The sequence below is a fragment of the Fukomys damarensis genome, unplaced genomic scaffold (assembly GCF_012274545.1).
Source record: "Fukomys damarensis isolate Sample0158 unplaced genomic scaffold, DMR_v1.0_HiC HiC_scaffold_11, whole genome shotgun sequence".
NCBI classification, from domain to species: domain Eukaryota; kingdom Metazoa; phylum Chordata; class Mammalia; order Rodentia; family Bathyergidae; genus Fukomys; species Fukomys damarensis.
In genome coordinates, this window is record NW_022900923.1 from 39,822,369 (window position 1) to 39,832,857 (window position 10,489).

The 10,489-nt window shown below is 37.0% G+C and overlaps 1 long non-coding RNA gene across 1 annotated transcript; it reads left to right on the forward strand.

Annotated features, from left to right (window-relative positions):
* Positions 1-87: 87 nt before the first annotated feature.
* LOC104876882 lies at positions 88-6,027 on the forward strand. Its single transcript, XR_784451.3, has 3 exons — positions 88-371; positions 788-842; positions 5,178-6,027. It is a non-coding gene; the product is annotated as an uncharacterized LOC104876882 (long non-coding RNA).
* Positions 6,028-10,489: the final 4,462 nt, after the last annotated feature.

Here is a 10,489-nt window from a genome sequence, read left to right on the forward strand (position 1 = left end):
GGCCGCAGGAGGGTGGCGCGGAGTGGGAACACTCCTGGCACGCGGAGTGGGAAGTGTGAGTGGACGGGAGGAGCAGTGACCTCGACGGGCCTGTAAACCTCTTCAGCTCTTAGCTGGCAAGAGAATGCAAGAACAAAACGCTTAATGTTCTTAATGCGTATTTGATAGACTGGATATTTCCACCACCACCACATTTCCCCTCAGCACTAAAAGAAAAAACGCGAACACGCACGCACGCACGCCAAGGTCTTTGTGCCCTAAGGTTGTCATTTCTCTGCCTCCAGCCTCAGCAGCCGCGTTCCCGGAAGCTTGTGGGTGAGAAGTGATGAGGACCGAGGAGAGGCAGGGAAGAGGAAGGAAGGAGATAAGAGGTGGATGATTTAGGAGACACTGTTCGGGGATGTCGTATTTTAAATATTTTTTTCAGTGTAATATCTAATGCATACAAAATTATATTTAACAAAATTTAAAGCATACTAGTAAAGTCTGAATTCACCACGGTATCTATGTAGCATATATTTTTGCATTTCTGGGATTCTGCTCCTTGTCTTTTCTCCACTATTCAGAATTTTGTTTCAGAGTATTCCTTGCCACTTTCAGTAGATGCGTTTTGTATGCGTCTTAAAACAATATATTGTTTCATTGTGTGTGGGGGTCTGGTTGTTTGTTTTTTGGTTTGTTTTGGTGAGCTTTATAAAAATACACCATATGTATAGCTTTCCTTTACACTTCATTTGTCTCTTTGATTCATCCAAGTTAAGAGTAGTGATACAAATTTATTTTTCAGTGCCTGGCCAAATAGAAGTTCTCTCCTGCCAAAGGTGTAGCCAGTACTGTAGCAGGTATGATTATAAATGTGTTGTACATTTCTTTCTTTACTAATGGAGCCATATTAAATTTATTGAGTTTCCCAAGTTTGTGGGCCACAAACCTGTAACTGAACTAACTCCTTGGGTTTGTGACATTTGTAACATCGTATTTCTTTCCCATTATAAATAGATATTTTTCAATGTAAGATAACTAGTAATTCTGTATTTTTCTTTAAAAGCCTCCTCTGTCTCCAGTGATAAAAACTCATGCCCCTCGAAGCCAGGCTCTGCCCCAGTAATTACTAACACAACTGGTAGGCACGGTCGTATCCGCCTCAGTATTCGTGCCCAAATCTTGTTTAGACTTCTGAGTATCACTATTGGACCAAAAGTTGCAGGAGTATTCAGCTTGACAAGATGACTCCCAGCTGATGTCACAGTGATGGTACCGATCTCTGCTGGCACCGGCAGTGGTAACTCTTGAATTCTTCATTCTCCAAGCCTTGCCATAGCTGGACTTCTTACTTTTTACTAGTTTACTGAAAATATACAGGTACTGTGTCATGTCCTTAATTTGCATTCCCTAATTACTGATAAAAGTTAAGCCTTTTATTTTCACATGTTGCTGTTTCATTCATGTGTCCGCTTCTTTAAGCAGTTTGTATGCTTGTTTTATTTTGAGACAGGGTCTCGTGGTGTAGTTCAAGCTAGCCTTGAACTCATGTAGCCCAGGCTGGCCTCAGACTCATAGCAACCCTACTGCCTCAGCCTCTCAAGTGCTGGGACTACAGTTGTGTGCCACCATGCTTGGTCTAACCATTTTAAAATACACATTTTCATACCAATCTGTTGTCAATTGTAGGAATTGAAAATGTCTTCTTTGTGTAATATATATTTTCCATTTCTTTACAATAGATTATCTCATTTCATTTAAAAATTGGTTTATATGAATGCTTAAACATAAAAGAAACAGATATCTATGATAGGTATATATAAAGTCACATATCAAAAAAGCAATTGATTTTCCTTATTTGACAACAGGTGATTTTTTTTTCATTTTGCATTTGAAAATCACCAAGTTTCCACATGCATTTTGGTATATTCATTGTGAGACTGAAGGATTTTTACAAAGCCTTTTTAAAAATTTAATTTATTTTTAGGTGATACATAAAAATTGATCCATATATATATATATATATATATATATATATGCCCTTCACATAGACTCAGAGTTTTCTATATTTGTGTGTAAAGATATGTTGCTGAACCATTTGAGAGCAACTCAGTAGTGTGCTCCTCTGAAGACAAAGATATTCCCTCATGCACCCATAGAACAATGTTCAGATTGAGGTAATTTTTAGGTGATACATAAAGATTGATCCATATATATATATATATATATATATATGCCCTTCACATAGACTCAGAGTTTTCTATATTTGTGTGTAAAGATATGTTGCTGAACCATTTGAGAGCAACTCAGTAGTGTGCTCCTCTGAAGACAAAGATATTCCCTCATGCACCCATAGAACAATGTTCAGATTGAGGTAATTCAACACTATAATACTAATAGCTATCATATAGCTATCATTGAAATTTCACCAGTCTTTCCAATAAAATGTTTAGAACAATTTCCCCCTAGTCCAGGATCCAGTCCAAGATCTTTTCGCTTTCTTTATGGCAACTTTTAATGAATAAATATTCTCGAGTTTAATGTAGTTAAATTTATCAGTTTTTTTCTTTTGTTGTTAGCAAGTTTGTTGTCAAAAAAATCCTTGTGCACCCTAACTGAGGAGTACATTTTTTTAGAATTTTTGGGAAAAGTTTTAAACTGCCCTTTCACATGTAAATCAATCCATATGGAACTGATTTGTGTCTAGCCCGAAGACTCCATTTCTTTGTTTTTCGGTTGGCCAAGCCAGCTGTTCAAATACTATTTACTGACTAGGAACCTTTTTCAAGTGACCTTCAGTGCTATCTCTGGTCATATATCAAGGCATGAGTCTGTTTCTGCTTCCCAGCCATGCTGATACCATCCTGTCTTGCTTATTACAACTTTATTACAGGTTTTGCTATCTGGTTGAACAAGCTCCCCCACTTTAGCTTCCTTCAAGACTCTCTTGGCTGTTTTGGGGCTTTGTCCTTTCCTATACATTTTAGAATCAACCATTTCAAAAAGTCTTGATGTGATAATAACTGGAAATGCATTATTTCTATAGAAGAACAAGGAAAGCAGACGAAAGTTTAGTCACCAATTGACAGGTGCAGTACTGTATGTTAAATAAATCAAGCTTGGTAGTTCAGACTGTCTACATCTTTATCAATGTTTATATTCAGATTTGCCTGTCAGCATGCTTCTCACCATGGATAAAATAAGTCAGATAATCTCCCATTAAAATGGTCGATATGTCTATTTCCCCCTGTAATTCTAGCATTTTAGTTTTGTGTGTTGGCAGACCATTTTATTTTAAAACTTAATGTATTGTAGAATATTAGATTTCAGTGCATTCACCAGATTCTAGTTACCACCCCTTGTCGCTCTCTATCCACATGCAGGTGGAATTACTTCATAGCACTTTGCTACATGACCAACTGAATTATTGAGCGCTTTTAGAGGCACGGTGCTTACTTTACAAGACAGTCCAGTTCTTCACTGGAAACCTTTCTGTGGCTAGGTACTATTCAAAGCATTTTGCAAACATTGTAATGTTTAATTCCCAGTATAATCCTATAGAGTAGGTATTTTATCTCCATTGTACTAATGAAGAACCAGGTTAAAGTCATTAAGCAATTTACCCATAGACAGGTAGTGTGTGGTACGGTAGTGACTTAAGCCTATGACTGTGTCCTAAATCCACTGGAACAAATTGCTTTCCGCTCTTCTTTATGTTAGCTCTTCAGTCGTGTTCCTTTAATTTCCAATCAAGAGACATGGCTCTAACCATTTTCAGTGTTCCTAGCACTTCTCAAACACTTGGAAATCTCAGAAAAAAAATTCAAGCTAATATGTGTTCCCGATCTCTGTTTCCTATTTCTTATTTTTCTCGCAGAAGCTTTGACTCTGCCTTTTGCATTCAGATTCCTGTTACTTTGGAGAAGTGGTCAGTCTTAATGTGTGGGATGATTCAGGTTTTTTCAATTTATTTTTTAATTTTAAAATATATTTTTATTAGTACATTTGCCATACAGAATGATCACATTCATCATGGGGAATTTGTACCTGTATTTATGTCTTAATTCTTTTTTTCCCATTCCCCTCCCCACTCTTTAGCTCTTTTTACCTTCCCTATTTACAAATGGAAACATATTTTTCCTTCCATTCTCTTTTTAAAATCACTTTTCCTTTTCTTTCCTCCTCTCTATTTCCCCTTCCCATGTGAACACGTTCTTCATACTTCTCAGCATCTGTCCTCCATTTTGCTCCTTATTTACCCATTGGGTTTCTCATATAGGAGAAAGAGTGTTATATCTAAATTTGTGTGTCTGATTTGTTTCACTTCAAATTGGAAGATTCATTTGTAATATTCACTCTACTGAGTTACATTTCCCATTATGAGCTGTGACATATCGTGCTGGATGAAGCCTAATATCAACATCAAATCTTCAACTTTTCAGAGCTAATGAGCCAAACCTCAGGACCCTTCAGATCTCACCTGTGGCTCTACACCACCATATGCTCTTTAAAAAAAGCTCAGATTGATTTCCTCTTAGGTCTCACCATAGAACAGTATAATTAATCTAAACTCCTATTTCTTATTTCTATTCAGAAAAGATCTCCACTAAAATGCCTTTATAGTAGTCTTTTAATTGTAGGGCCATAGAAAAGATTACTTATAGTAAGTAATATGGAAATCACAGATAGCATTACTAATGCTTTGGTGTTATGCATTATGATTTATAGCAGGGAGGGACAGGGACATATCCGGAGTGACTCAGACAAGAGTTGTGGAATGCACAGATCCTCCTTATCCATCCTAAGAGTTTGCTGTAAGCTGTGTCTTAGAACAGGAAATGCTGCAATAATGTGAGCTGACCTGTATGTTACTCTCATGCACTGTTGAGACATGTAGAGAAATAATAATGCATAGTATTCTTTCATCTCAGGAACCTTCAGTCTCATACCTATCAGTTTAGTTCTCCTACTTTTCATATGTGGGGCTTAGAAAGCCTGTATAAATCACACCGAGGTGAAGACAGAAAAGCACAGGTTGATAGCACTGGACTGTTACCGAACTAGTTTTCATTTGTATCATCATAATGAATCAGACCATAACTTGCCTATACTACTTGCTGCCTTTAATTCCTTTCTCCTAATAAAAAGTTTCACCAAATCTTTAAATTCTAAACGTTTATTTACTCATTCAACAGACTGAGTTGCCATGTGCCAAACCTAAAAATACAATGATGAAAAAGAAAGTCGTATTCTCTACCCTGATTAACTTCACAGCAGAGGAAGGGAGACAGTGTCGTGGTAAGTGCTCTGCTAGGGGAAATCCAGGATGTCACGGGAATGCATGGGAAGGGCACACAAGCCAGGCATGCCCCATCAGGAAAACTTTGTAGAGGAACTGACATCGAAAGTCTGAATAGGAATTGAGACCATTAAAACAGGAAAGAGGATGGAAACATCCAATGGGATAGGATAGTTTATCCAAGGACTGAAGGAAGTTAGGTATCAGCCAATTTGGTCAAGTTACACTGCAGTAACAAATGACCCCTGAATCTCCATGGCATATAGTAATAAAGATTTACTTCTCAGTTAGGTTACCATTTGGAGAAAAGATTTTAGGGGATGCTAAAGTCTGGAAAAATGATGGCAGGAAGTTAAACTGAGGGAAACTAGGTAGAAGCTGAGGTAGTCTGGAGAAGGTAGCTTGAACTAAAGTAGTGGCAGTAAGGATAAAGGGAAGAGGACAGAAGAAGGGTATATGGAAAATAGTCAACGGTTCCTCCTGGTTGTGGGTGGAAGGTGAAGGGGTCATGATAATGCTTTTATAGAGAGAAATTTACAGTAACATCAATTTAATGTCATAATTTTAGGAATGTCTTACTACTAATCTCATAGATAACATTTTTTCCTAAATCTCAGTGTTCAGTATTATTCTTTGTGCCCCAATTCCTGGTATAGGTAATAGTTAGAAGCACAATTCTTGACAGTGAAGTTTCTGTGATCCCAAGTCACAGATGAACACAAGTCTAACTTCACCCTAAAACCTAAACTTGCAGGATGTCATTTCATGATTAGGAAAAACAGACTGGGACTGAACTGTAAAGTCTGCTTTTGTAAACATGAGCAAAGGGAAACACACGCAGGTTTCACCAGACTCAACCTTACAAGGCCAACACCTTCTAAGGCACCTTATGAAGGCTGTCACCATTAGCACAGTTTGAAACCTGTGGCCAATATGCATCAATTTTTCAAAGACACTGTGCTGGGTTTTACCATGCAAGATTAGACATACTGCTGGAACATTAAGTGCAAAAAATAAAAGGAAAAAAAAAAAGAAGAGAACATCCTCAAGTTTTCCTTACCCTGAATTTCTCGGCAGTGGACAAATTAAGATCACCAATTCAAAATTGTTTTTAATATCTGGAAACAGCTTCTTTTTCTTCCAGCTTTACTTGTCTAACTTCTCACACCACAATCATTTTCTAACCACACTGAGACCTATTCATTTCTCTATTTTCTCTGTTGTCTTCTATCTTCCTTTTCTATGTATCCTACTGAGATGAATCGATCTCAGCGTGCCAGCAAAAAGCCTGAGCTCTTTTACTGAACTCAATTGTATAGAACTGCGCAGACAGTGGGTCACGGCATGAAATCTATGGATGAACTGTAGCCTTGTGACCATAAATCTGAGATACTGGTTCCCAGCATCTTCCAACGGTGACCTATGCAGTTATTTTTTCTTTAATTACCATGAACTCAAGAACTTGTAACATGTTTGATGTATTTCAGCTCATTTTTCCTGTTCTTTCTGAAGCTGAAATTGTCCCGTTCTGATAGTAGGAATCTCTTAAGGCAGCTGCAGGTTCTCTTTGACAATAATCTTTGATAGTATGTTTTTCTGTTCCAGGCTTTTCTTAAATATTTGTTCATCAGACTGAGAATCAACCATTTCTACCTAAAGCCTAGATTTTCTGTTCCCTTTAATAGAAAACGGGATTTATAGGCCTTAGTCTAGGCACGAGAGATGTTAATTACTCTTAACTTGCCATCAATTCTGTATCTTTTTAGTGGATACAGCTAAGATACTTCTTTTTTTTTTTTTCATGGGAAAAACCATGAATTCATTCAGTTCAAACTTAGACTTACAATGCTTCTATTTAACTTCTTTGATTTTATTTTGGTATGACTTTTGCACTGAAAGGCTTGGCTTCTATGAAAGTCTGGATTTCTAAGACTTAATATAATTCATTATTTATTATATTTAGACTGTTTCCAGAATAACAATATCAAAGTCATTACCACTTATACTACCAAAAACAATTTAAAATGTCTTTTAAAAGATTCTTTTTGGGGCTGGGGATTTAGCTCAGTGGCACTGCACCTGCCTCACAAGTGCAAGGTCCTGAGTCCTAATCCCTGGTACTGGAAAAGGAGGTGTAGTCAAATTAGACATTTTATTTTATTTTTAAAAATGTTGGTACACTTTTGATACACATAATGATCATATTCGCCATAGGAAATTTGTGCCTGTACATAATGTATCTTGATTCTTCTTTTTTCCCCATTCCCCTCCCCTCCTTTCAACCCTTTTTTCCCCTCCTTATTTACAAAAGCTTTGTTTCTGTTTTTTTTCCTTCTGTTCTTTTTACCCCTTTCTCCCCCCACCCTATTCCCCTTTCCATTTGAATATTTTTTCCTACTTCCCAATATCTGTCATTCATTTTAGTCCTTAATAAACCCTTTCAGTTTCTTACACAAGAAACTGAGATATTTAGCATGTGCGTCCTATTTGTTTTACTTAAAAGTATGGTCTCAAGGTGCATCCATTTACCTAAAAATGTCTTAAATTTATCCTTCTTTATGGTAGACTAGCACTCCATTGTATTAAAAAATTTTTTTTCTTTATCCATTCATCCACTGATGGGCACCTGGGCTGGTTCCGAGATTTAGCTATTACAGATTGTGCTGCTGTAAATATGGGTGCACACATATTGCTGGCGATTTGATGCTTTTAACTCTTTTGGAGTTATACCAAGAAGAGGAATAGCCGGGTCAAATGGAACCTCTAGTTTTAGTTTTTTGAGCAATCTCCTCATTGATTTCCATAGTGGTTGTACCAATTTACACTCCTACCCACAGTGGAAAAGGGTTCTTTTTCCCCATTTGCCCGCATTTGTTATTGGTTGATTACTTGATGATAGCCATTCTTTCTGCAGGTGGAATCTGTGTTGTTTTAATTTGCATTTCATGAAAGGCCAAAGCAACACAAGATTCATCTGCTTTCCAATATCAGTACATACTCTGGTAAACAACTTAACTTCAGCTGTCTTAACTTTTCCCTAGCGCCTGCAATATGCAATCACCCTAGTGCAGCCTTTCTCCTTTGTGCTCACAGAGGAGGCCAATTAGGCCTCAATTCTCCTCCGGTCTCCTACAGTTTGTTTCAATATTTAGATCTTTGATTCTTTTTTTGTGTGTGTGTAGTTTAGTGCTCAGATGTGGGTCTAGTTTTAATCTTTTGCATATGAAAAGCCAGTTTTCCTGGCATCATTTATTAAAGAGTCATCCTTCTTCCAGTGAAGGTGTTTGGCCCCTTTGTCAAGGACATAGGAGCCAGGCAGTGACACAGCAAAGATCAGAGCTACCCTGATAAGAACAGCAGCCATTTTCAGTGACAGCAAGGACCCACGCTTACTCTTCTTACAATGAGAACAGCTAAGTTTGCACCAAGAAAGTTTGCACCTGTGACAAGCTCCAAAAAATCAACAGCTTCCTCTCCAGTTCTCTTTTTATGCTACTGGCAACAGTCCTCAGGGGGGTCTTCCATGCCCAGACCATGCTGATTCACTTCAGCTGTGCATCCCGTTGACCATTAAGTTAATCCTCTACACCTTCTATTCCAGTTTTCTGTAGGAAAATGTTTTCATCATGAATGGGTGTTGAACTTTGCCAAATGCTTTTTCAAAGTCTATTGAGATGATAAGGTGGTTTTTGTCCTTGGTTGTTTATAAGGTGTATTACATTTATTGATTTTCATATATTGAACCATCCCTGCATCCCTGGAACGAATCCTACTTGGTCATGGTGTATAATCTCCTTGATGATTCATTGCATTCTGTTTGCCAGTATCTTATTGAGGATGTTTCTGTCCATTTTCATTAAGGGGATTGGTCTGTAGCTCTCTTTTTTGGGGTTGGATCCATCTCTGATTTTGGTATTAAGAAAATTCTTGCTTCTAGGATTGAATTTGGGTATTGAGTCTCTTTCAATTTCATTAAAGAATGTGAGCAGTAGTGGCATTAGATCTCTCAGGATCTGGACTTTGTTGGTAGTTTTAAAATTATTTCTTCAGATTAGGCATTTTAAAAACATGTAAAATAATTCATTTTTTATGGTTGTCACTAAGTCATTACAAAGATAAGTTAATTTGTTTCTGTTAGCTTTTGATATTTTAGGAATTGTTTTTCTTTTCCATTTTGATTTAGTATTTTATAACTATATAAAGTATTTAGATGGTTTGAAATAAAATTTATAAAACAATGTATATTCTGAGAGATTTATCCTTCCACTTTATTCCTTTCTTCTCCTACAGATTCCTTTAAAATGTTTTTAAAAATGAATTAAAGTTTATCTGTCTTTCCAGTTTTGCAAATATAAGCAAATATTCTCAAATGCACAAATATGTGGTCCATTTTTTAAATAATAGGAGCTGACATTTTTCTATATCTGTTTCATTTTGTAATGTATCCCAGAGATCACTTCGTGGCAATATGGAGAATTATTATTCATTCTTCTTTCTTTTCCTTTCTCCACTGGGTTTTGTACTACAGCTCAGTCTCCTGTCCATAAATATTTTACTTGTTTCCAATTCTTTGCTTTTATTAGTATTTATGCAATGTGTATCCTTCATTAAGCTTTTGTGTTTGTACAACTACTCTAATAAAATGAATTTCTGGGTCCAATGCCTTAGAGTTTGACATACATAAGATAAAGGAAGGTAATAATAAATTGGCTCTGGAACTCCAGTGACTGTAAGATGCACTATTGCTCTGTGTAAAATCAAGAAAGAAAACACCCTGCCAATTATGGCGCCATTGATTGTAATATGAATCCCAATTACAGAGATTTAAAATTTAAAAGAAGAAGGTATATATCTTAAAACTTCACGTAAGCCCCATAACAGCATGAAAGGGAGATACGACTATTATGAGGGCAGGGATTTCTCTTCTTTTTTGCTGTATTCTCAGCCCCTGAACAATGCCAGGTATATAATGGGCACTTAAACAGGCATTTGTTGAGTAAATGAATGATCCCTCAGTTTACAAAAGAAGAAACTCTGAAGAGTACAAAGTTTGAGTAACCTGCCGGAGGTTGGACAACCATTTATAGCACATCCTCATTTGCAGCAGAGTCACAACGTATCCCTGCTGCAACCCCCACTATAAAACCAGGATCACCGAGAGCCTCAACGGTCCTCTCGCTTGTCTCTGGTCAACTTGCACTTCCACTC